The following is a 22,304-nucleotide window of genomic DNA, read 5'->3' as shown; positions in this document are numbered from 1 at the left end:
CATGAATTTCCTCTAGTAGCCTAGATGCTTCCTTTGCGTCGATACACCTTAATAGTCCCAAATCAGGAGTCCACCTATACGGGATTCCTCCGTTGTGAAAGAAATTGTTGGACAATCTCCGAAGTGTGCGTTTCTGAGTAGGATTTTCAAGCTCTAGGTACTCTCCTTTTGCCAAATATTCCTGGATATCCTGAAACCAAGGCTTTCCATCTGCTTTTTCTTTAACAACAACAACAACAACAATAACGACCCAGTATAATCCCACAAGTGGGGTCTGGGGAGGGTAATATGTACGCAGACCTTACCCCTACCCCGAAGGGTAGAGAGGCTGTTTCCAGGAGACCCTCGGCTCAAAAAAGCAATAGGAGATGATATATTAGTACCATAAAAATGCATAATAAAAATAACAACAATATATAAGAGATATGAAATACAGAATACGAAATACGAAATACAAAATAGATGGCTGGTATAGTAAAACTAGAAGGTAAAGCCCTGCATCAATAGACGACCAATGACATTCTTAGTCTAACTCCTAACTGGATAGTCTCACTCTATTGCGCTGTAGAAATATTCACACTCTCCCCTAACCTACAACCTTAATGCTCGACCTCTATAATTCCCTATCAAGGGCCATGTCCTCAGTAATCCTAAGTCGCGCCATGTCCTGTCTGATCACCTCTCCCCAATACTTCTTAGGTCGTCCTCTACCTCTCCGCGTGCCCACTACAGCCAGTCGCTCACACCTCCTCACCGGTGCATCAGTGCTCCTCCTCTGAATGTGCCCGAACCATCTGAGTCTTACTTCCCGCATCTTGTCCTCCATAGGGGCCACACCCACCTTCTATCGAATATCTTCATTCCTAATCTTATCCATCCTTGTATGCCCGCACATCCACCTCAATATCCTCATCTCTGCTACTTTCATCTTCTGGATGTGTGAGTTCTTTACCGGCCAACATTTAGTTCCATCTAACATGGCAGGCCTAACCACTGCTCTATAAAACTTACCTTTTAGTAACCTGCTTTTTCTTTAACATGGGCACAATAAGCTATCTGATCATGGATCTTTACTAGAATGGGATCAATGAAATTCTTTTCTGGATGTTGTATCATAGATGACAGGGTAGCCAATGCATCGGCGAACTCATTTTGGATTCTGGGAACATGTTGGAACTCCGTCCTCATGAACCTCTTTCTTAATTCCTGTACATGATGCAAATATGGGAGTATCTTGGAGTTCTTGGTTGCCCATTCTTCACGCACCTGATGTATGAGTAGGTCTGAATCTCCAATCACTAGCAACTCTTGACCGTTCATGTCAATGGCCATCTTGAGCCCTAAGTTGCAGGCTTCGTACTCGGCCATGTTGTCGGTGTAGGGGAACCTGAGTTTGGCAGACACCAGATAATGTTGACCGATTTCTGATACTAAGACAGCTCCTATGCTAACTCCTTTGAAGTTTGCCGCTCCAACCAAAAACATTCTCCAGCTATCATAGGATTCTGCAATGTCTTCTCCTATGAATGATACCTTTTCGTCAGAAAAATATGTTTTCAGGGGTTCGTATTCTCCATCCACAGGATTCTTTGCAAGGTGGTATGCCAGTGCTTGTCCCTTGACCGCTTTCTGAGTTACGTACACAATGTCGAACTCACTCAATAGGATCTGCCACTTGGCTAGCTTGTCAGTGGGCATGGGCTTCTGAAAGATGTACTTCAAAGGATCCATCCTTGATATGATATATGTAGTATAGGCACAGAAATAATGCCTCAGCTTCTGAGATACCCAAGTCAAAGCACAATAGGTGCGCTCTAACAGAGAATACCGGGACTCGTACGGGGTGAACTTCTTACTAAGATAATAGATGGCCTGCTCCTTCCTCCCTGTTTCATCATGCTGCCCTAGAACGCAACCGAAAGCTCCATCCAATACTGCAAGGTAGAGTAATAATGGTCTACCTGGCTCAGGCGGGACCAAGACTGGTGGTGTTGACAAGTACTCCTTGATTCTATCGAAGGCTTTTTGGCAGTCATCGGTCCATTTGGTAGCGGCGTGCTTCTTCAACATCTTAAAGATTGGCTCACAGATAACTGTAGATTGTGCTATGAATCGGTTGATATAGTTAAGCATTCCCAAGAAACTCATCACATCCTTCTTGTTCCTTGGCGGTGGAAATTCTTGGATCGCTTTGACTTTTGATGGATCCAGTTCTATTCCTCGGTGACTCACAATAAACCCAAGCAATTTTCCAACAAGAACCCTAAATGCGCACTTCGCGGGATTCAGTTTCAGCTTGTACCTTCGCAATCTATTGAAGAACTTCCTCAAATCTTCCATGTAATCAGTAGACTTCTTGGACTTGACGATGACATCATCGACATATACCTCGATCTCCTTGTGTATCATATCATGAAAAATGGTAGTCATGGCCCTCATGTAGGTGACCCCTACATTCTTTAGGCCAAACGACATCATCTTGTAACAGTACATAACACGGTGTAATGAAAGTCGTTTTCTCAGGATCTTCTTCATCCATCCAGATCTGGTGATAACTAGCAAAACAATCTGCAAATGACTGCAGTTCATGCTTGGTGCAATTGTCAATCAGGATGTGTATGTTCGGCAAAGGGAAGTCGTCTTTCGGACTGGCTCGGTTGAGATCCCGGTAGTCGAGACATACTCGGACCTTCCCATCCTTCTTTGGTACCGGCACGATATTGGCTAACCATGTCGGGTATTCTACTACCCTGAGAACCTTAGCTTTGACTTGCTTAGTTACTTCTTCCTTGATTTTCAAACTCATATCATGCTTGAACTTTCTCAGTTTTTACTTTACTGGCGGGCATGTTGGATCGGTTGGCAGTTTGTGAGCCGCAATAGACGTACTCAGACCAGTTATGTCATCATACGACTAGGCGAATATATCCTGTATTCCCTTAGAAATTCTGTGTATTCCTTTTTTTCTGATGGCGATAAGTGAACGCTGATTTGTGTTTCCTTGATGTTTTCTGCATCTCCTAGGTTAACAATTTCTGTCTCGTCCAGGTTAGACTTAGGTCTGTTCTCAAAGTTCTCAACTTCTTTGACAATCTCATCTAGTATGTCATCTTTTTCTGAATCAATGTCCGTTTGTTGCGTTGTCTCATTGCATGTCACAATCATTGGTTCATTAAGATAAATAATAGTAATGTTGTATAAGTAAAGTAATGAGAGAAAAATAATAATGAGTGTTGATTCATAAGAAAAGTCAAAATGCTTTGATGAATTTCATAACTATTTTGAACATTGAAGATATTATTGCGGGAATTAAAATGCGATAAGAAAACCATTTAGTAAATAAAACAGTGCATGATGCTTGTTTTAGCCTTGCTAACTCGAGGCTCGTCGGGCTTTGGTTGTCCTGATGGTCCAGTTATTGAGGTGTGCCTCTCTGCTCGCAGCCTGTATGGAAAGGCCTTCCTCCCCCTCCCCATCGAGTACAACACAACAGTCCATGTCATTGCCTTCTAGGAACAAGTTCTTCACCGCTGCAAGTGTTTCTTCTTCATATGACCCATAAACAATGTCAGCCTATTGGAAAGTCTGCTCCAAATGCAGTATTGGCTGCTCCAATGGATATTAAGGACCGCGCTATAGTGGTGACCAGTTGTTGAACTCCTCCCAGGTGTAATCATATCCTAGACCGAAAGTAGTGCCATGCTTCTTGAGTTTTATGGGTTTAGAGATTCCTTGGAAGTTCTTACCGAGCCCCTTGCCAGGTTCGTACCCACTCCAATTCAGTATACTCTCAATTTTGTTATCCCACCATTTATCTTTGTCAACAACATTTACCCGTTCAATGTGGTGGTAAGTCTCTCCACCTAGCTTCCTTCTTCCTTCGATTGACGGAATGGTCTGACGACTGTATATAGGGTTGCTACCGTCGCTGTGAATGATCACCTATTGGTGATTCCATTCGAATTTTATTACTTGATGTAGTGTTGACGCTACGACCCCATCAGCATGAATCCATGGCCGTCCCTGTAGACATGTGATTTTTGACCCTCCCCAAGATTTTTCATATTTTAGCACGTAAATATTTAATTTAGGCCCAGGATAGCTATTTCAACTATTTTTGACTTCTTTACTTTATTTTTGTCATAAAAATGGAAAATTACAAAAAAATACTTTAGTATGTATCATTCATAATTCTTAAAAAAAATATAAAATAATAAATAGTACCTTATTTTTATCTTTATATAATTTTGAAAATATAAAAAATATATAATAGTTTCATGTTAGCTTTTTCATTGTGTAGTATTTTTATCTTATTTTAAAATGAGTCAATTAAGGTGTTGGATCCTAATTTTAAGAATTTTTGGAGCTCAATTCGGATCAGTCCATTAAGCCTAGGGACCCTTCTAGACTCTTCTCTGGAACAAAACAAATAAAAAGGACCCTAAGGACTTAACACAAAATGACCTAAGGGCTAATGGGCAAAATACACAAAAATACACCTAAACCTAGACTCTACATATAAAGCAATGCTTAAAAAATCCAAAAAGAACTCTGGGAAAAAGGGAGCGCCGCAATAGAAGATACACGACCCCCCTCCCCAATCGGTTTTTTTTCCTAGAAAACAAAAGCACCCATTTCCATGGCTTTGGATTAACAAAAACAGACCCAACCTTACGCCTCTGTACCTTATTCGTTGACACAAAACTAACAGACCTAAGGGGACCCTAAGCTATAGCCGTTTTGGACACAAAATGAGGAAGCAACCATTTTCGATGGTTGTTTCTTAACCAAAAAAAAAAAAAAACGACCAGCATCTTTGAAGCTGCAACAGCAGCCATTTTTATCCCATAGTTTCTCTTGTTCGCCTGTTTTCGAATTTAAAGCCATAGAATCTGATGGAGTTCATTTAAATGTCAAAGTTTTGCTTCTTCTGATTTCAACGGAAGTTGATTCGATTCCGATCATGGAGTTTGTTTGAGTTTTGTTTCTGCTTCGGGGTTCGAAGGTGACTATTCGAAGTTGAAGTTCACGGTTTCTTGGACCAATTTTGTTGTAGCTTGTTCCGTCGAATTTTAGGCTCGAGTTTTGTATAAGTCGACCTTCAAATCTGCTGTGTAAGGTTCACTCTCTTCTCTGTTTTTTTACATAGTTTAAATGGCATTGTGTGGTTGATCGAGATGTGTGTTTACCTAACCTGTTTTAATAGCTATTATGTGAATGATTTGTGATTTTATTTAAAAACGTGCTTGAGTTGATTAACTTCTAGTTGAATACATGGTTGCACTTGTTGAATCCCACTTGTGACAGAGAAGATAACCAATTTTACAAGTGAATAAGTTTAGGAAGGTGGGGGATGCCTTTAAAAAATAATAAAAATCTTGAGATGGGGCATTTCTTTACTGGCCATAGTTAAGAGCCTGCAAGTTGTTTGATCAAAGGATTCTTGTTGGTCATCCATCTTTGTAGCATGTTGAGCCTAATACCAGTTGGGATGGAAATAGTAACAGTAAGACAAAATGCATCTTTCCTTTATTTAGATTCAGGCACCTTGAAAACAATAAAGATTCGGCATACTACTTTTATGTACGTAAACCAATATGGCTTCTTTTATGTCTGACTTAGAGAGATTAACGTTGATTTGGTTACTTATCTTATGAATTGGCCTGTTTACTTATTTTATGGTGTTATTGTGTTTATTGACGTTGAGTACCCAAATGGGCTATTCGAATTTTCTGGTTGGCACATAATTTGGAAAGTGGATACAAGAAAAATGATGTGGTCGAAACAAGAACTTCTGGGTCTTTCTGAATTGGCACAACATAGATTCTGTTTAAATTGGAGTGAATTAGATTTGTTTGGTTTGGACTTTCAATAGGTTGAAAGTGGCATGATTGTTTAGTGGTTGTGGGTACTGTTCCCGTGGCATGGTTGCGATATGTGAATCTCAATTCGGGGGTGCATTTCATGTAACCCGATTATAACAATTTCGAATAATAAAATCCTTTGAAATTAGAAATCGAGGCATGCCATTTAGCGAATTTCCATGGCCCTCGCGAAGTTGCAAACGCGTAGTTGCTTTAGGCGCGCCATTTTAATAAATTCACCTTCCTAAATTCGGGTGCGCATTTATGTGACCCAAATCCAAATCTTAACAATGTTAGATAAAGTATGTTGCGGACTACGGGTGAATTTATGTGGTGTGGTCCCAGACGCGCTTTATGTGATGTTGAATCTTCCTAAAAAAATATTTAAATAAAAGCGGTTATAAAGTTTAAAATTGCACAGTAGGCTAAAACATATATTAAAATCAGATAATTAGGCCATTTATGACAGTTGAGCGACCGTGCTAGAACCACGGATCCCGGGAATGCCTAACACCTTCTCCCGAGTTAACAGAATTCCTTACCCGGATTTCTGGTTCGCGGACTGTAACACAGAGTCAATCTTTTCCTCGATTCGGGATTTGAACCGGTGACTTAGGACACCATAATTATCCCAAGTGGCGACTTTGAATTTTTAATAAAATAATCCCGTTTCGATTGTCACTTTAAGTTGGAAAAAACTCCCTTATATACTCCTTTCCGGGGGTGTAGGTAAAAAGGAGGTGTGACAGTCCCAACAGCAGGTTGTAAGATGCTGGCACGTCTATTACCTGTAAATCGACATTGAACCATGTTGGTCCCATTTGCAGTCATAGGACAATCTCACCAATTGTGGACCTTTGAGAACCATCGAAAGCTTTCACATTGATTGCCCCATCCTTTATCTCGTGCAGTCCCTTACCAATGGACAGATGTCGAGACTGGACCCTCCATCGATCGAGATTTTGGTGATAAAATAGTCCTCACATTACACGGTGATGTGCAGTGCCTTGTTGTGTCCCAAGCCTTCAGGTGGAAGCTCGTCCTCATGAAAGGTGATCTTATGGCTCTCCAACACTTGTCCTACCATGTTAGCCATTTTCCCGCCAGTGATGTTGCTTAGTATGTATGCCTCACTCAGTACCCTTAGCAAAGCATTCTTGTGTGCCTCCAAATTTTGTAGCAAAGCAAGAATGGAGATTTGCACTGCTATTTTGTTCAACTGGTCGATGGCCGAGTATTCCTTAGCCTGTATCTTTCTCCAAAGATCGTCTGGACCTATCTTAATGATGGGTGGTTGGTTGGAGGCCTGCTTGCTTGACTCAGCTAGATGTTCAGGGGTATAGACTCTACCAATTCTTGTCATACCCTGTGCTGCAACAGTCTCTTCGAACCTAACATTGCCTTTCCTTCTTGCCTCGGCTGTATAGTCCCAGGGTATAGCCTTTGTATGGAATGGTGTCACGGTCAACATCGCCACTGGGATCGGCGTGGCTATCCTTACTCCGAACGGAGCATATGCCTTGGGTGGTAAAACTGCAACTTCAAACGGTGTGGGTGCATTTGCCGGAGACACGAATTCGACCTCAATTGGCGTTGGTGTCTTTGTAGACGACGTTGCTTCAAACTCAAGTGGCACATACATATTTACCTTAGCATCCCCAGATGGTTGAATCTGTACTATGATTGGATTAAGAGTAACTATTGACTTCTTTGGGTCATCGCCTTCTGCGATCAACCCGATTGATCCATCGGGATCCCAATCATCCTTTATTTCAATCATGTGAATGCCTCTAACCTTATGGTCGGGCATAGGGTTATTGCAGACATTTGGAGCGGGTTCCTTTACCATAATAATCTTGTTATCAATTAAAGTCTAGATCTTGTCTTTCAAGGAACGACATTCATCTATGGTGTGCCCTTTCATGACGGAGTGGTATGCACAGGATTTGTTTGGGTTAACCACTAAGAAGGGTTCTCAAGGGTTGCAGTAGCAACAAGGATAGGGGTGACATAACCAGCAGCTTTGAGTCGCTCATACAACTGGTCAATAGGTTCAGCAATGACTGTATATTGTTTTGGAGGTCTGCGATCAAAATTTGGCCGAAGCCTAGGGAAGTTTTGTCGTGCAGGAGGTGATTGATAGTGGGATAGTTGAGTATTATAAGTTTGGTAGACATGAGCGGGTTGGTAGTATCTGGGTGAAGTAGGTTGATATGTGGGAGGTGGAGGTGATTGATAAGTGGATGGTAGAGCTTGATAGGAGGGTAAGGGTGCTTGGTAGTTCGGAGTGGGATGATATGTGAGTGGAGGTGTTGGGTAAGTTTGGTATTTGATAGGAGATTTGGTCCTTTGTGCAACCATCACGGCCCCTACGTCCCTTTTCTTGGACACGCCACCAGACAGTAAGGCTTTATTTGTAGCTTACAAGGCCTCGAAGTTCGTAACCATACCGCTTTTGATACCCTCTTCAATTCTTTCACCCAGTTTGATAATGTCAGAAAATTTGTGGCTTTTAATCATTATTAGTCGTTCATAATATTGCGGGTCTTAGGCCCGAACAAAGAATTTTTCATCTGCTCCTCCTCTAAGGCGGGTCTGACCTTAGCAGCTTCGGACCTCCAACGAGTAGCATACTCACGAAACATTTCTGTAGGCTTCTTCTTCAGATTCTGAATATAGAACATATCCGGCGCATTTTCTGTGTTAAACCTAAACCTGTCCATAAAGTCGGACGCCATGTCAACCCAGCTTGACCACTTCTTTGGATCTTGGCTGATGTACCAAGACAGCGCATCTCCTTTCAATCTCCTCATGAACAGCTTCATGCGGATTCTCTTGTCTTTACATACTCCAACCAGCTTGTCACAATACGTCCTCAAATGGACCCTTGGATCACTTGTACCGTCAAACATTTCAAACTTCGGAGGTTTGTACCCCTCAGGAAGTTCGACATCGGGCTGTATGGAAAGATCTTCATAGTTTAGTCCCTTAATTCCCTTGCTTCCTTTAACGCCTTAAATCCGGCTAGTCAATTTCTTAAGTTCCTCAACCAGGTTCCTGGCGAGTAGGTCTTTTTCATCAGACTCGGGTGTGCTTGAGATAGGTTGGGTGAAGTGTGGCATGGTCTCCACGTAGATGGGGGTGTTATGGTGGGTGTGAAAATGGTCATTTGTGGAGTTTTGGAGTTCTGGGATGAGTAGTAGAGTGTTGTTTGGGGTATGGTAGGTGTTGCATTAGGTCTTTGGTGGAATAGTGTGAGGAGGGGGATGATTCTATTGCTTTGGGATATTTTGAGGAGGTGTAGGGTCTTGAGTATTGGGAAAGTTGATATTTGGGGTGATGAGGGAAAATGAAAGGCTTACCAGATTCCAAACCTGATCGAGCTCTTCTTGGAATTTCAACAGCTTTTGTTCAATTTGGGATACATTCTCCTTAGGAACCTGAGTACCATGGCCATTGGTGGCCTCTACCCGTTCAGTTGAATTCTCCTTTCTGACATTGTTCAAATCTTCCATTTTGCCTTTGTTCTTATTTTTGATAGGAATAAGAGGAGGAGTGGGTGGAGGACCCCTGGATCTCGTGGAATAGGATGATGTTGCCAAAGTGCACGAACTAACCTTTGGGGAGGGGTATAATAAAAACAAAAAGTAAAAACAAAAAGGTAACTAAGTTAGTGAGGATCATAAAAAGTATTGTAGTATTTAAACACATAGTGCGGGAATGTAAAACGCGCCCTAATTTGGGGACCTCTTTATGCCTGAGGTGGGCCTAGCGACAAATTAATTTGGAGAACTTAGGATGCTAAATGACTCATTTTATTGATAAAAATTAGGCGAATCCCAAATTGACACTAAATAAACAGGTAATAAATAAGTCATTAATGACCCTTGACCTTCTTACATTTTATAAAACGAAAAGATAAACTCCTATCTATTTGGTCCCAGAAGGACCTTCCCCCAGATTCGGCATCTTTGGCTCAGTCGAACAACTTTCCCAACTCGCGAAGTCCTAGCAACAGGTAGGCTCTGGCTAGATGTCCGCCTTCGGTCCCTTCAGCATTTTGACAGTCTTCGACCCTTTTGAGAAACTTTCTCTCCAATCCCACTGTGCCTCGCTCCAAGTATCCCAGTCGCTTGTTGGCCCTGACAGCCATGTCCTTCCATTCTTCAATTAGCTTCTGGTTGGACTCTTGTATCTCACGGTGTTCGCTTTCGTACTCCCGGATTCTTTTGCGCAGTTGGTTGTATTTGACTTGTGCCTTGGCCCTTTCATCTATAATCCTGTGACCTCGAGCAAACCCTGGCTGGCCCAGACCATCATGGATATCTTCCAACCAACTTGAGTAGACAGGAGCACAACCAACATGATACTTGTCTGGTTCGATGGTATCTCTCCCCATTATGATCTTGTAGTGCCACATATGTTGAGCTTGGCACTTGTAAGGACTATCATCATTCTGGAAGTCAGCTCGGAAATGACTCATCTCATCGACCCTAGGTATAACCTGCTTCCTACCAACTTACCTCATAACTCGGAGAGGGACGTAAGGATATGCTCCTCTCAGACCGATCAGTATTAGTAAAGGTGCATCTCGGGATCGAGCGATGAACTCCTCAGTCGGAAACCACTCGAACATCCATTGGATCTGTTCTTCAGTTTGATTATCAAATAGCTCTACCCATCCTTTGGTATCTTCTGGCTGAGCGAACATATTGGGAATGTAATTCATTCGCTTTGGATGATGGAAAGCAATGTGATCATCCCAGTCCCTTCGCTGAATCTCTTGTCGGTATTCGCCCCTTTGGAGATGTTCCATGAGCCAGAGTTAAAGTAATAAATTGCATCCTTCGAAGTGTTTTGCTCCTTGTTGACACTTCTCCAAGGCTCGATATATGTCGGCAATGATCATAGGCATGATACTGAATGAATGCCCACCAATCCCTTTCATTAGGGTCTTAGTTAGCATAGCTAGCCTAGTGTGAATTCTTGCTTTCTTCATCGGAAATACAATCAGCCCCAGGAAACAAAACATGAAGACGAAGACCCTTCGATGGATGTGCCCTAAGGATGTGATTGCAAACTCGTTAGGGTAGGTACGGTAGGATTTTCTGTGATCGTACCTTTCATACAAATAGTCAAAAGGGATGTAGGATTCCTTTAGACATGTCAATTCTGGATTCTTCTGTAAACCCATCATTTTGAGGAAACCCCTACATTTGCGGTTTTCAGGCATTAACAAACCCGAAGTTTCCCATACTAGACCGGCCAATCCTCCTATCTCCTCTAGAAAGGGTGTCATTTCAATGTCCCCAAAGCGAAATACAGCCCTTCCACAATCCCAAAACAGTGTGGCAGCTTCTATGATCTTGTTATTAGGTTAGATCTCCATGAGGGATGGTAGATTTCCCAGATATTTTCGGACGAGAGTTTGATCACTAGAGTGAAGATCTTTCCACCAGCTTAGCAGTCTTGGGTGGATGTTGGTGACCATGCCAAATGTAGGGACTTCGTGCCTCATATTTCTGCAAGACAAATAAGGTTAGGCCCTTACCCCCACCAGACTCGACTATTTAATACCAACAATTAGCATGAAGCATTTAGTTCTCCAAATAAATTCACAGAATGTGGTGATATCCGTTTGGGTTTAGGGAAACCCAGTGGACTTTGGACAAGGCTATCTTAAAGGATCATTATGTGGACAACATAACTTATCCGGCTAGGTTTGACCATAATGCATGCACAATTTGAACAGAGTAAGGTTTCTATGGGGTTTTAGACTGGTACCCTTGAGCGGACAACTCAAAGGGGAAGGCACAGAACCGTTGACTGCAGGTTTCTATGGGGTTTTAGACTGGTACCCTTGAGCGGACAACTCAAGGGGGAAGGCACAGAACCGTTGACTGCACCGCTGATCGACTGGGTTTACCGCAAATATGCCTTTCCAAATTTAGGGGGTAATAATATAGGAAGAGCGCAACCACTCATTATAAGTATTGCTTGGTGTTTGTTTGGCACGAGTGGAGTATGATGTTAAGCATGATTATGCAATAATTAAAAGCACGTTGGCACATATTTGAACATTTAAAAAGCGATAAATACAACAGTTTCATAATTTAAAGCAGTAATAAAGGAAAGAAATGAAGAAGATAAGTTAGTTTTGCTTCTTTTTTTTTTTTGAAAAGAAATTAAATGCTTAAAGGAATTAAACAAGTAATTGCACATAAGGGAGGGTATAAATTCACAAGAACAATCTGAAGTGGTAAAAGCTTAACATCCCCAGCAGAGTCGCCATGCTATCGCGCCCCCTTTTTCCCTCTTTGCATCAGAAAATCGAGTTTATGACATTTTAGGTATAGGACAACTCATTCCTTTTGGGAACTGGGTTTTGCATTTGAAGAGTCACCACCTAATGATTTAAGGTGCATTAGGACACCTACAAGGTTCACTTCTAAGTTTGTTTGATAACCACAGATAGGGTAAGGACTTGAAATTATCCTGAGGGGAAGGTGTTAGGCACCCCTCAGGATCCACTAGTGTGGTTCCCGGCCAGGCAATTTTGTGAATTTGTACAATTAGCAAATAGACAAGTATAGGCTCAAATAGTAGGGGATTTGAGTTTAAACACGTAAGAGTTTGAAAGAACAATTATAAAAGACGAATTTTTTTTTGAAGAGAAGTCATGGTTCTACAAATACATGAAAAAAGAAAAAAGGGGGGGGGGGGTCCTAGGTTTATTTATAATATGGATCACATCAATGCGATACCCGGTATGACACTCCTCAGAATAGGGATACACATGGTATTAGCGCACCGGTCATCATATTCATATCTACCGTTCCCACCCTATTAAGGTATTAAAGCGTGGATTGGTCTCGACCTCTATCGCATGCTATTATCCGTCCCATTCCTATCAGTCCTGGAGGAATTTAGGACTACTATTATTATAAAAAGGAGGATTTTAGGCTGACTCTTAGGTTTAAAGTTAAAAAGACTAAGGTGACATTCAAAACACATAGGACTGCATATTGGGGAAACATGTAAACAACTAAGAGGCTCATATATACCTCCTCAAGTAAAACACATACATAGCATGACTTAAACACATTTAAGGTCAGAACTTAAACATGTAAGCAACTAAGAGGCTCATATATACCTCCTCAAGTAAAGCACATACATAGCATGACTTAAACACATTTATGGTCAGAATTTAAAGTACTAAGGGGAGTTTTAGTTGTTGAAGTAGACCATTTTATTACATAACTCAGATAAGAAGTCCGAATCAAGCCTGCCTGCTGATTGTAGCAGTTGCTAATTAACAAAGGCGGATTCAGTTTTGCTGTTTTCACCTAAGGCTTGCCTAAGTGTGTTTGGTGAAATCCTATAAACATGATATCTATTACTAATTCAGAGTGTAGCAAAGTAGTGACAATTTTAAACGAGCTATTTGGGATCCTATAGGCATGCTTTCTAAACCGTATTAATAAAAGGGGAGTAGGTTGTTTAAAACTAGTTTACAACAGTACGAGTTAAACTGATTTTAAACTAGACTGGTTTCAGATCCTATAGACATGATCTCTATTATCGCTGATTTTTTAATTCCTATAGACATGATATCTAGTTGAACGTGAAACGAAGCAGGCAGGATTTACTTGAAGTTCCTATAGACATGATTTCTATGAAAATACTGATTTTAACCTTATGAACACAATGTCTAATTGTAGCCGTTTAGATCCTATAGGCATGGTGTCTAAGTGTGGTAATAAAACATGCAGAATTTAAAACAGGTCATATAGGCATGTTATCTAAATGTAGAATTAAAACATGCAGAATTTAAAACAAGTCCTATAGGCATGTTATCTAAATGTAGAATCAAAACATGCAGAATTTAAAGAAACAAATCATATAGACATATTCTCTACTCTTCTAATAGCTAAACATGCATAATTACCAATCCCTTTTTCCCTAGCCAACCCCAATATTTGTTACAAATTATTACAGAACAAATATTGAATTATATCAGAAAAGTGTAAAGGAAGAAGTTACAACCAGAGGAAGCCTGATTCTTGACTTCCTCTCTGAGTTATGGAACAAACCACCTCAAACACACTTGTTTCAAAGCCTTTCTCAGACCTGGGTGTGTCAAAGCTCCCTAAGGGTCTCAAGGGACCTCGGGCAGTGCTTACACCCAGGTTTGCATTACCAGATAGAGATGAGTGCAGTGTGGAAGGGCCAACCCTTATGTGTCCAAGTTCAGAGGGAGCTCATGGGTCCCAAGGCAAGGCTCACACAAGAGGGGAAAAACCTAGGTTCTAAGAGTGTAGTGGAAGTGCAGAAACAGAGATTTATTTAAAACTAGGTTGAGAATAGTAAGGGGTAAGGGTAATTTGAAAATAGTAGTAGTGAAACTTAAACTACACAGGAACAACAGTTGCACAAAAGGGTCAGGGGTTTGGGAATACATTGCATGAAGCATATGACCCTAGAAGGGGTCAGGTTTGGACATGCACAATAATAGATGATGCTGACATGCCCACAAACCAGCCAGAGAACACAAACACATAAGGGATATGGGGTTTGGGATTCATAAGTCAGCAAATCACATAATCAAACGACTAATATAGTACATACAAAAGAGAACACATTAATTTACAACATGCTTAGTAATGAAACTTGATTGCATAAACATAAGCAGAAACAGACAAGAGTGAAGGAATCAGTTAAAGGAACATGTTGTTGTTGATGCTTGAAGATTAACTAGGACATACCAGTAAACAACATAGTGCAGAAAGGAAAAGTAAACAATTTTCCACAGCCTAGCTTTGGCTTTCAGCTGGCTAGACAAAGCAGTAACACAAGTAGTAATAGAGAAAAGAGAGAGAGTTTTGAGTGAAGTGTGTGTTCTGAACTTAGATGGTTCGTTCGTGTTTTTGAAAGAAGAGGGGTGCAGTGTATTTATAGTTTTTTTGAAAACAAGTGAAGGAGAGGTAATAAGTAAAGTCTTGATACAAACATGAAAATAATCACAAGTCAGAATAATTACACAAGTGATTCCATTTAATTAAGGAATCACTATTTAACGAGTAGTAACAGGTTCAAATAAGGGAAGAAATCAGTTTGGGAATAGATTGATTATTGCCATATAAGGGTAGTAAAAGCATGCAGTGAATAATCAAGTCTGAGTACAAAAATATGCTTATTTTGTGAAAGGATTCAGCAAGGTAAAACATCACAGTAAAGGGAAAGGAATTAATTAATTTTAAACAGGCGAGTGAAATCAGGGCTCATATAAGAAAAGCTCTTGAAATCAGTCACAAGATCAAGATCAATTAAGGAAGAAACTTCAGCATATAAATAGAGTGAACAGAAGCATCAGACATGCGAGACCAAGCACATTAGCAAAAGAAACAACATACAATAGTAGCAGAAATAAGCATAGGATTCCGTAGTGAACAAAGTTAGATAGTCAGGGCTCACACGTATAGCCAAAGTGAATGAAGAGAGTTAAAACAAGTAAAGGTCTCACACTAACAGGTGAGGAAACCTTTCGAGAAGTTAGGGTTTCAACCATAGTCGAGTTGAAAGATGGTAAAAACCAGATAAGTCACATAAAGAAAAGAGAGTCTGAAGCAAGAAACTTTCAATCGAGCCAAGTATACATTCAAACAAACAGTTTCAGACCCAAAGACCTAGGGTTTTCCACAATAATGGAGTTTAAAAGATGGTAAAACAAATAAGTCAAATAAGAACTTCTCAAACAAGTACACATTTAACAAACAGCTTCAGAACTCGAATGAGACCCAAAAAGGAACTAAGGTTTTAACATGCTGAAACATATAGAAGAATGACATGAGCGACACATAGCAAAGTCACAAACATGTTAAAATCAAAGAAGAGATTTTTTAAAAGAGAGGTTAACAGAAACCCTAATCGGAGAAAATGAAGGGTCGTTTTGAAGAAAAGTTGAAGAACTTTCGAGAAAACACTTAAAACCATTCATAACAAGTACAGATCTAAAGTAGATTTGAAAGAAAATCAAAAGATCTTAAAGATGAGGGTTTCGAAAAACCTAGAAAAGGTGAGAAGGCCTTGAAAGTTTCCGATCTAACCAGGAAAGTCAAGGATCTGCCTTGAAAGGCCATGAATGGCTGGAGAAAGGTCGTTGATGGGCGGAGAAAGGTCGTGGATGGCGGAGAAAAGCCATGAACAACTGTCCAGCAAGGACTAGACCAGATTCCTTTGAGGACTGGCCATGAAACACACAAAAACAAACACCCAAGAGTCATGAGAGGCTGATACATGTCTCAAATGACCACGAGGGGCCATGGATTAGGAAGGTATTATGGTGGGTTAGGGTGTAGTTTGATGGCGGTGGCTAGGGTTCGTAAGAGTTTCAGAGAGAGTTGTAAGAGAAGAGGGATTCAAGGGCGGCGGTAGGTGAGAAATGAGGTAGGTTTAGGGGTCGCTAAAGGTTAAAAAGGAAAGGGCGTATAGGGGCCATTGATCTAAATGATCAACGACTAGAATTAAAGGGGTTAGGTGGGGAGTCCGGGTTGGGTCGTTTAAATGGGTTAGAGGTCGGGTTTGATTTGCAATTGGGTTGGGAAATTGGGTCTGATTTGGGCTTAATGTTAGCCTGAAATTGCAAGCCAATCTGGCTAGATTTTTAAATAGCCATTTCCCCTATTTATTTTATAAAAATAGTAAATTAATTTTTGAAAATAAATTGAAAGTACTAAAATGATTTATAACATATAATTATCAATTTAAAAATACTGGACTTAATTTTCATGAATATAAACGCAATTAAATCCTAAAAGAGGCTAATATTGCAATTATATGCAATTTAGCTTTTAAAATACTAAATAAATTTTTAATAATATGCTAAAATTATATTAGCAATATTTTAGCATAAATGTAAAATTCCAATAAATGAATTACCAAAAATAATAATTTTGAGAATAATTATTAAGTTTTTATGGATAAAATAGGGAAATAAATTGATTTAAAAACCTTTACAAATTAAGGAAAAATAATAAAATATTTGAACATACTTATATATGCATACATATGCTATTTTGAAGGTATTTTGTATATTGAAAAATATATAGGAAAATTTTGGGTATCAACAAGAGGTCACTTGGAAATTAGGGTTCTAAGAAAGCTTCTTTTCTATTTTATTCATCTGAAACCATCTTGGTTTAATTCCAGTTACAATAGAAAAATATAAAACAAAAAAAAATTGTTTTTGTTTTGTTTAATCTTGGCCCCTTTGTTCTCTTCATCTTGAAGTTCATAATTTTCACTTTCATGATTAGTTTGGATTGAGCTCGAAGGCTGAGTTCGTTTTGTGGATTTCATTTTGAGTTAAGGGAAGTTGACTGAGTGCTGTTGGTTTTGAGCTTCTCCAACGTTGTTCATTAGCTGCTGGTTCGTGAGTTCGTGCAATCTCTGTTTGGACTCGCTTCCTCTGAGAATCGTTGTAATCATTAAATAGCATTAATCGACAGTTCATTTTCAATTTCATTTCCAAACTCTTCTATTTTTCTATTTCGTGTGAGATGAAATGTTTGTTTGTATAAATCAATTTCTGGATACAAAAGAAGAAAAAATTAACATCACTGAACAATTTTGGGAAGCTTGGTTGAGCTTTGAGTTGATTTTCTGAGTTTGAACATGGTTGTTTGAGTGGTTATGTTTTTTTATGGAAATGTGAATTCAAATGGGGACTGATTTGGAGTGTTGTTGACTGAGAATTGTATGAAGTTGATTCGATGGGCTGTGCCTTAAAGTGTATTAAGGAAATCTTGCAAGTTCAGTTCCTTTAATTTGTACATGTTTCTGTCCAGTTTGTTGCATTTCTAATTAGTTTCAGTTGCGATTTATGCTAGCTTGAGTTATAGTTTTGCATCTGTTGTGGTAGTATTAGCTGCACTAGAAGTTCTGTACTGGCTAGGGAGTTATTGTACAGTTTAAGGGAGCCAAACTCTGCACTGTGACCTTCATGTTTAGGAATGGTAAATTTGCTGCTTTTGTCACTAGTTCTTTGGCATTCTGTTTTCTTTATCCTTTGAGATTGTAAAGGTTTGTGGTGCATATCTTAAGCTTAGAAATCATAGTTAATTGGCAACATGATCGTGTGTCCTATTCTGCTTTGTTAGTTGGTCGACAACAACATTTAGCTAGCTTCATCCTTTAGAAATCACGCTCATTTTCTTGTGTTACAAACTGTTTGATAACTTTTACATATTTCTTTGGGATGTGGTGGACAAGGAATGCCCAGGTTTGAACTACCTCATTTCTATGAACTTTGAGAAGAGCTTTCCATTCTGATCGTTTTTCTTGGATGTGTAAGCTGTTAATGAGTTCATTCATGGCTGCGATAGATGTTCTGTGATCTCCTTTTGAGTTCTGTTTCATTTGGTCGTCGATAAGTTAGATAAAGGCTCGTTTAAACTTACTACTGTTAGTTGGAATTCTATAACTGGTGCATCCATTGGTCATTGTCAAGAGTTCTTGTTGTATCGCTAAATTTATGGTAGCTGCAAATATGTTGAAATTTTGAATGAGTTTTTAGTTGGTCTGTATACTTAATGAGTTATATGTTTCTCCTTATTTTTCAAATTATACTTTTAAAATAGTGGAACATTTTGGAACTTGGTTGAAACTTAGGAAGTGAAGGGCATGTGCAAGGCTTATATTCATAAATATTATTTCTGTTTCTTGTAGGTTGCTTGTACAATTCAATGTTAACTTTGTTTTCTTTTCTATCTGATAAGTCCTCTTTTTCGTACCCTCCTCCCCATTTGCCAACTCACCTTTTCTGTGTTGATGCAACATTATGAACATCTTTCCTTTTGTGTTGAAATAACTGTTAAGGAAGGAGAATACTGCTGATGCAAAAAGCTTGAACTATATTTGGGCTTTATGGAATATGTGCTTATCAAGAAGTATCCTACTTATGGCTGGCAATAATCTCAAAATAGGAAAATAATTCATAATTATCGTAGCTTGCTTTAGGCGTGCTATAATAAGTTATCATAGCTACGAGTACGGTTCCTGTGGCGTAGTTGTGACACCTAATTCAAATTAGTTTTCATAAGAATATCCGTGGTTCATTTAATTTTGAGGAGTGCCATTCATACATTTGAATCATATAACCTATGGCCGTCATATTTATAACTTGGATAAAAAAATCTCGTAGTTTGCTTTAGGCACGTATTTAAACTATTACAACTACGGGTACGGTTTCCGTGACGTGATTGTGATACTTAATTTTTTAAATCAGATATAAGTAGGAATATCTTTAGTTTGCCTTCAAAAAAAATATACAAACCTTTTCTTTAAGATAATTTGAGGTGCGCTATACACAAATAAAATCCATAACATATGGCTCTCACGTAAATACAAAATTAGTTTAGAAAACGCTTTGCACTCTCGTAGTTTTCTTTAGGTGCGTTTAATTGAATAATTGTCATAGCTATGGTACGGTTCCTGTGATGTAGTTGTGATGCTTTAATTTCTAAAATTTGGGGGTACATTTATGTGACCCGGCCACAATTTGATCTTGTTAAATAAATAAACACGTTGTGGATCGTGGGTACGATTCCCGTGACATGATTCGCAATGTGTAATCAAATAATTAGTTGTATAACAATTAAATTATTAAAAGCGGTTTAAAAGGAATAAAAATGCACATATGTTTCAAAGATGTTTTAAAATTAGATAAATAGGCCAATAATAATAGTTGAGCGACCGTTCTAAAACCACGGAACCCGGGAATGCCTAACACCTTCTCCCGGGTTAACAAAATTCCTTACCCAGATTTCTGTGTTCGCGGACTGTAAAACAGAGTCAATCTTTCCTCGATTCGGGATTTAAAACCGGTGACTTGGGACACCATAAACTATCCCAAGTGGCAACTCTGAATCTTAAATAAATAATCTCGTTTCGATTATCACTTAAATTGGAAAAAACTCCCTTATACCCTTTCAAGTGTAGGAAAAAGGAGGTGTGACAGCTCTGGCGACTCTGCTGGGGACCGAACCCAGAATCTCTAGTTCAGGGTTCAAGAATTCGAGCTCAAAATAATTGTTATATTTGGATTTTATTTATTATCTGGTTTTAATTACATATTTGGGCCTAATATGCTAAATGTTGCTTTTTACCGTTTTGATATTATCTGAACTGTATATAAACTGCTACGAAACCTTTCTCTTCTCATCTTCGGGGATGTGCACGCTGGCGTGACTCCTTTTCTGTTAGTGTCATACCTTAATTTAGGAAGAGGCTCGGACAAGTTACAAAGCCGAATGGCCTTTTGGTTCCCGGTATGTAGCCCCCCTCAGCTCGAGTTGTCCGCTCGGGTACACAAGTCTAGAACAGCATACCCAGGTTTTGAAATTAGAATAACTCAGCCTCATGACAGATCCCTAGTAGGAATGCTTGTTTGCATCATATGCATTTGATTTTGGGGACTCAACACAGGGGTTGAGTCCGTCTAGGACAGGCGTACCCGAAAATAAAAGACCAACCTGATGCATTTCTATGTGCTACCTGTGCATTTAATTTGTTTCGGACTGCATGTTGATCGGCTTCTAGATTAAGTGAGGAAAACCAGAAAAAATTGATAGAAAAAAGATACCAAGTGCGGAGAATGAGAGAAAATTTCACCCGTTGCCCAAAATCCGGTATCCAAAACATCCCGATACTCTGCCAAAAACTTTGAAAAAAAAGAGAGAAAAAGAGTAGAAAAATCATTTCAAGGTGTTTTTATTTTTTCAGTTGTGTCAAAATTGGCCGAACTACGCGGGTTTGATTCTCACCGGATGTGGGATACGTAGGCAACCCTCATCGGCTCCAGCCCTGCTTTTTGAAATTTGGAAAAATATATGAGGCATCGTCATTTTGTCGTAAATGAAGTGGTTCATGTTGTTCTTGTCTAAATAGCCGAATGTCCGGACGGGACACCTGAGGGCTATTTTTGCAAGAATAGCCGCTGACTGTGTTTTTGTCAAATTTTGGCCACATAGCCAGCACAACCCTAAAGCTTCCATTTCAAGTGTTGAAGGGCCGTATTCGCAAAAGTAGCTCTGTTTTCTTGATTTTTGCAAAAAAACCCCTTTTGTCAGTTTTTTTAACGAGATTCACTTTGTGTGTAAACCAATCACCCTAATCTAAATGTGCAGAATGAGCACGAGTCAATACTTGCCAATAAAGGTCATGACCAAGTTTCCTTTGGAACTGTACATGTAGTAGGAAGATCTGGGAAAATCAGGACGAGATGTGGTCAACCAGTACTTGGGGGGTCTCACCGGGTTATTGAAGATCAGGCCTAGAGGAGACATAATAAAAGTATTGGTTACATTTTGGGATCTAGCCCACAACGTGTTTCATTTTTCGGACTTTGAACTCACACCCACTTTAGAAGAGATAGCTGGTTATATTGGGAGTACCGAAGCTTTGAGACATAAATATCGGGTTGCCCCGAGAGCCGTCACCCCTAACAAGTTTCTTGATTTGCTAAAAATAAGTAGGGGGTCCAATATGCAGATTTGGCGGTTGGGTTTTCTACTCCACAGTTCATATACCAGTGGTACGGACACATAAGGGGATTCGAAAACCCGGAGAGCAAAATTTGCAGCAAAGGGAATCGACTAAAATGGGAAGAGCATAGATGTTTCGCCTTCATGGTAGTATTTTTGGGTCTTTTAGTGTTTCCCAAGAAGGATGGAAATATCGATGTACAGGTAGCCGGGGTCGTCAACACTTTGCTTACCCAGGCCAAAAGCACCCTCACACCCATGATAGGTTCTGAAATATTCCGAGCTCTCACAGCCTGCAAAACCGGAGTATACTTTTTCGTAAGGTGTAACTTGTTGCTACAAATGTCGATGACTAAGCATCTATGTCATCATCCCCAGTACATAAACCATGGGTCAACGGGAGAGAGCTGTATAAAGGAGTTTTATACAAGGGTTGACGGGTTCAACATGCCTGAAGGGGTAGCAGAATGGATATCTTACCTCTGCTCCATCACTGCCAATCAAATAGAATGGAAGTTGGGTTGGCTTCCTGTTGATGAAATCATATACATGTCGATCGCCGGTCCTCACTTCCTCTTGATGGGTCTCAGAAATATACAGCCTTATGCTCTGTACCGAGTTTTGAGACAGCTGAGGAGATGTCAAATAGTTCCAAAGGACGAAGACCTTAACACTCAGGTAGTCGAGACCGGTTCTGATGGTCAGTTTCATGAAGCGGCAATTCGCCAGATCTGGAGTGAGTGTCAGTACTTGATAGCAAACACCCAAGTGCGTGATCTATCCAAAGGTGAAGTCTCGCCCGGTTACCTCGCCTGGTACAAAAGAAGTGTTGAGTTTGGAAGACCAGCCAAAAGACCCCATCTTCAAGAATTTGTCGAGGCATCACAGGAACAATGGG

At 39.8% G+C, this 22,304-nt stretch overlaps 1 long non-coding RNA gene across 1 annotated transcript; it reads left to right on the top strand.

Moving 5' to 3' along the window:
- The first annotated feature begins 4,558 nt into the window (after positions 1-4,558).
- LOC107788345 (uncharacterized) lies at positions 4,559-18,455 on the top strand. The gene is made up of 2 exons (XR_001648600.2): positions 4,559-5,114; positions 17,180-18,455. It is a non-coding gene; the product is annotated as an uncharacterized LOC107788345 (long non-coding RNA).
- The last annotated feature ends 3,849 nt before the right edge of the window (positions 18,456-22,304 follow it).

The sequence above is a fragment of the Nicotiana tabacum genome, chromosome 10 (assembly GCF_000715075.1).
Source record: "Nicotiana tabacum cultivar K326 chromosome 10, ASM71507v2, whole genome shotgun sequence".
NCBI classification, from domain to species: Eukaryota; Viridiplantae; Streptophyta; class Magnoliopsida; order Solanales; family Solanaceae; genus Nicotiana; species Nicotiana tabacum.
The sequence above is the reverse complement of the archived record's forward strand: the minus strand, read 5'-3'. Positions and strand labels throughout refer to the sequence as shown.